Raw genomic sequence first — 6,000 nt, 5'->3', positions numbered from 1 at the left:
CGCTTAGTACGGGCAGGATGTTGTTAGACCCGTTCTTTTGCTGTGCTTGCAGCAGAAGGTGCTGAATTGTGGTGTGCGTACTGTAAGACCTTCGGCACACACACACCATCAGATTATTTGACTTGTCGCTCTAACCAAGTAGGCGAGTGTCAGCAATATGTCTCGTGGTCTTATCGTGGCGTGTTTATCTTCTGCCGTTAGGTCAGACGATAGAAATGCCACTTGCACGCTTAGATTGACAGTGACCAATTTTAAGCAGAACTTGATAAATTTTGACACACTTTTATTAAAATAGTAACAAGCATAAACCTTACGTAACTTGATTCTGGATGCTATTTACAATTGAAAATCTGAAGTTCCTTTGGTCTTGGTATGTTAATCTTATTCTCACATGTCTCTGATACTTGACAAAGTGTCTATACATTTATCTTCCTGGCTATGTACAGGAATGTGATAATCTCCTTAGGTGCAGACTGAAACTTGACTATAGACTGTTACAAACTAATGCAGAGTGGTACAAACTAATGTAGACTGACTAATCGGAGGTGTGTTCAGGTATCACTGCGCGAGTGTCATCTGCGAGGAGAAAAGGTTCTACGTTAGCAGCGATCTCATTGGCTGTGTAACATATTAATACGCGCATCGGCGGAAGCAGAATTTGGTCCGTCTCTAAGACAGCGCCATCTCATAGTGCGGAGACGGACGAGCGCTGCGCCTGCACTGTTGTGCTTAGCGGGGCGCGCTTTAGTGGGAAAGTTGTGGGCGTGCTCACTACGTGGAACTATGTACACAACATGAACAAACCTAAACATGCTCCATAGTAGGCTGTAACGTGATTTTTATTTAATCGTGTGATTAGCTAATTTAGAAAATAGCTAATCGCGTCATTAAAAAAAATCACGTTACAGCCTGCTACGGACCATGTTCACGTTTATTCAGCATCTGGAGGCTGTGGATCCCCACCAATATAAGATTTTAAGAAATGTGTTGTGTTGTTCCAATAGGATAATGCTCGTTCAGTCACTGTCCCTGGAACTCAGGGTACTCTGGAAGACGTCCAACAACTTCCCTGGCAAGCACGATCTCCGGACTTGTCTACAATGGAGACCATTTGGGGTATTAAGAGAAGAGAAGCGACTCATGCGACTCGTCAGCCAACAACTCTTACAGAACTACGTCAACAGGTCGAGCAGGCGTCGAATAAAGTACCCCACCACGGTATTCGCCATGTTTATGATCGACTGGATGCCAGAGTTCGCGCCTGGACTGCCACCCATGGGTGTTTCAGCATGAGTCGACATCTGGTACCTCTGGACCGCCAGTGCTATTGATATGTAAATGCAATAATTTTATGTACTCCATATGCTCTGTTGCAACAATAAATCTTGAGTGAACTAGAAATCTCTAAAAGGATGTACTAATTTTTTTCTGCCAGTGTGTATCCGACGAATATTATGTTTTTCCCGAGTGACTGAAGCTCATTCTTGATTCGATCGGTCTTGTTACTTGCAAGTGGCAGTTTTTCATTCTTCTGGCGGATTCGGGCAGACACTGTGCATTCACTGCAGATTTGTCTTTCTTTAACCCATTTGTAGATCACAATTTTATCTCATTCATCTAACTAACCTGTCTTTTCCGAGACATTCAGGTCTTAGATTTGTTCTGTACTATGACATAAGCATCAATTTTCGCGTTCTATCCATTTTTCGCGATCGAATAGATCCTGTAATAATTTGTGATTCATGTACCTTAACAGGGGACTTTTTAATAAACAGATATTAAAGCAGAACATTGCTTCATTTCTTAGTTGATAACCCTGTTTGCATTCTTTTGTGAGGTGCTAAGCCATGTCCCATGTTTGCTAGGGCCACGCCTATCCTATTAGTCATCATTGCGCAGAACCTTTTATATTGGGAACGATCGACTGTCGGCTAGTCCAGATGATGTGGATCATTCTGATATCCACCACGGCATGTCAGAAGCTCAGCTGTACCGTAACAGCAACTGTACCATTACAGCACCTGTGGGCTAATCCCACTGGCTACGTGATGAGATAGGATGCTTACGTACGTGTCACCTGTCAGAGTCGTATCTAGGTGTATCAGGGATCCCATGTCACCCCAACTGCACATGCATCCACCAGTAGAGAGGTTCTACCAGCTTGAACAGTTCCCTACTGATATGCAGGCTCCATGGTTTCATGAGGTTGTCTCCATATCTGTATATGTTCATCCGCTCGGTAGAATATGAAACAGACTCGTCCGACCAGACTACATGTTTCCAGTCATCAACAGTCCAATGACGGTGTTGGCGGGCTCAGGGGGGCTGGGCGGGAGAGGGGTGGGGGCGTAAAGCTTTGTGTCGTGCAGACATCAAGGGTACACAAATTGGCCTTCGACTCCGAAAGCCCACGTCGATGACGTTTAGTTGAATGATTCGCATTCTGAGACTTGTTACATGGCCCAGCATTGAAATCTGCAGCAATCTGAGGAAGGATTGTACTTGTGTCATGTTGCACGATTCTCTTCAGTCGTTGTTGGTCCCATTCTTACAGGATCTTTTCCCAGCCGCAGCGATGTCAGATGATTTGATGTTTTACTGGATTCCTGATATCCACGGTACGCTCGTGAAATGGTGGAACGATAAAATCCCCACTTCATCGCTACTTCGGAGATGCCGTCTCCCATCGCTGGTGCACCGAATGTAACACCACGTTCAAACTCATTTAAATCTTGATAACCTGCCACTGTAGCTGTAGTAACAAATCTAACAACTGAGCCAGACGCTTGTAGTCGTACATAGGCGTTGCCAACTGCAGGGCCCTAGTGCGCCTGTTTACATATCTCTGGATTTCAATACGCATGCCTCTACCAGTTTGTTTCGCGGTTCAGTGTACATTTACAGGCGCCTATAACTTTGCCGTTATGCAACGTCGTTGGATGACGTTTCCGGACATGTGTTCCGATGTAAAACGTGATACAGGGTGTGGTAGATAAGTAATGAGACTCAGTCTAGAAAAACAAATTTATTGATCCAATTTGTACAAAACGTTAATATTCTTCAAAGTACTCGCCTTAAGCGTCGACACAACGTTGCCAGCGCATTTTCCAAGCTTCATAGGCCCCACTGTAGTCCGTTTGAGCTATCCCAGTTAGTGCCTTCGTGACAGCACGTTGGATGTTCGGAATATCGTCGAAACGATGACCATTCAGGCATCTTTTGACCTTCGGAAATAGGAAGAAATCAGGAGGACTCAAGACAGGGCTGTATGGTGGCTGTGGCAGAACTTCAACTCCAATTCGGGTCAAGTAGGAGGTCACGAGGAACGCTGTGTGCGCCGGAGTGTTGTCGTGGTGGAGACGCCAGCGTTGAGCAAGGTCCTGTCGCTTCCGTTTGACGGCTCTGTGCAATCGCTGAAGGACTTCTTTGTAGTATTCGGCATTGACAGTCTTCCCCTAAGGGACAAACTCTTTGTGAATTAACCCCCCTCTTGTCGAAAAACACAATCAGCATTGTCTTGATGCGGGACTTTGACATTCTTGCTTTCTTCGGCCGCGGGGATGCCGGTGTGTGCCACTCCAAGCTCTGGGCTTTCGTCTCCGGGTCGTACTGGAATGTCCACGATTCGTCGCCTGTTACTACGTTGTCTAAAAAGTCCGGATTATTTTCCAAATCATTCAACATCTCACGGCAAACGTCCACTCGTTGTTGCTTTTGTTCGGCGGTGAGCACTCGAGGAACCAATTTTGCGCAAACTATCCTCATCCTCAAATCTTGCGTAACAATTTGGTGAACCGTAAATTTATTCATGGAGACCTCATCGGCGATCATTTTGAGACTTAAACGACGGTCGGAGTCCAGGAGTTCTTTCACTTTGGCCACCGTTTCATCCACACGACTCGTTGAAGGGCGTCCAGATCGTTCCATGTCTTCAACGGATTCCCTCCCGTTTTTAAATTCATTAAACCACCGGAACACTTGAGCTCTTGATAGGGAGTCTTCTTTGTAGGCCTCCGTAATCATAGCAAAAGTTTCCGAAGCAGTTTTGCCCAAGCGAAAGCAAAATTTGATTGCATACCGCTGTTCTATCGAGCGATCCATCGTCAGCGTTTTCACAAGTGTCACGGGCACACAAACAACGTAATACGCGAAGCTCGACCCTCACTGCACCAGAGCTCTGACACGACTGCGAACCGGTGCTATTGTTAGCTCACATCCCCCACCACGTGACGTGACGTACAGGTGGAGACCGCCCTGCGAGCGACTGGGCCGCCGCGCGGCGGCCAGTCTCATTACTTATCTACCACACCCTGTATACTGAGTCCCCTCTACAACCTCTAGAAGTGTGTATCATGAATTGTGAAACACTCCGTAGTTTCGGGAGTATTATGTCCCGTGAGCTCATGGGACAGTTGAAAGCAAGCGCCCTGCATAGCGCTCTCTCGAACGAAACGCTGCAGACGAACGTACGATAGGGCGCAGACGGGAGCGGTGGTAAACTTGACTGTGCTGGCCCGCCTGCCGGCACGAGCGCGCCTACCGGTCGGTTATCGGGCGCATCTTAATGAGCCCGCCTGTGTCTCCGGCGGCTACCGGCTGGCTCCAGAGCGGCTACCGGCCGCGCCCACGCTCCCTGTCCAGTGGGCAAGGCGCACTCCTCTCCTCAAAGGACACGCGGCTCCAGCTCACAGGGCGACCGGCAGGAGCCCCTTACCTCATTCCAAAACACCGGCGCCCAAATACACTACTGGCCATTAAAATTGCTACAACAAGAAGAAATGCAGATGATGCACGGGCATTCATTGGACGAATATATTATACTGGAACTGACATGTGATTACATTTTCACGCAATTTGGGTGCATAGATCCTGAGAAATCACTGCCCAGAACAACCACCTCTGGCCGTAATAACGGCCTTGATACGCCTGGGCATTGACTGGAACAGAGCTTGGATGGCGTGGACAGATACAGCTTCAACACGATACCTCAGTTCATCAAGAGTAGTGACTAGCGTATAGTGATAAGCCAGCCGCTCGGCCAGTCGTTTTCAATTGGTTAGAGATCTGGAAGAATGTGCTGGCCAGGGCAGCAGTCGAACGTTTTCTGTATCCAGAAAGGCCCATAAAGGACTCGCAACATGCGGTCGTGCATTATCCTGCTTAAATGTAGGGTTTCGCAGGGATCGAATGAAGAGTAGAGGCACGTGTCGTAACACATCTGAAATGTGACGTCCACTGTTCAAACTGCCGTCAATGCGAACAAGAGGTGACCTAGAGGTGTATCCGATGGCACCTCATACCATCACGCCAGGTGATACGCCAGTATGGCGATGACGAATACACGCTTCCAATGTGCGTTCACCGCCATGTCGCCAAACACGGATGCCACCATCATGATGCTGTAAACAGAACCTGGATTCGTCCGAAAAAATGACCTTTTGCCATTCGTGCACCCAGGTTCGTCGTTGAGTACAGACGCTCCTGCCTGTGATGAAACGTCAAGGGTAACCGCATCCACGGTCTCCGAGCTGATAGTCCATGCTGCTGCAAAACGTCGTCGAACTGTTGGTGCAGATGGTTGTTGTCTTGCAAACGTCCCCATCTGTTGACTCAGCGATCGAGACGTGGCTGCACGATCTGTTACAGCCATGCGGATAAGATTGCTGCCATCCTGACTGCTAGTGATACGATGCCGTTGGGATCCATCACGGCGTTCCATATTACCCTCATGAACCTACCGATTCCATATTCTGCTAACAGGCGTTGGATCTCGACCAACGCGAGCAGCAATGTCGCGATACGATAAACCGGAATCGCGATAGGCTACAATCCGACCTTTATCAAAGTCGGAAACATGATGGTACGTATTTCTCCTCCTTACACGAGGCATCACAACAACGTTACACCAGGCAACGCCGGTCAACTGCTGTTTGTTTATGAGAAATCGGTTGGAAACTTTCTTCGTTTCAGCACGTTGTAGGTGTCGCCACCGGCGCCAAC

The sequence above is a fragment of the Schistocerca gregaria genome, chromosome 5 (genome assembly GCF_023897955.1).
Source record: "Schistocerca gregaria isolate iqSchGreg1 chromosome 5, iqSchGreg1.2, whole genome shotgun sequence".
Classification (NCBI taxonomy): Eukaryota; Metazoa; Arthropoda; class Insecta; order Orthoptera; family Acrididae; genus Schistocerca; species Schistocerca gregaria.
This window is presented reverse-complemented; position numbering follows the sequence as displayed.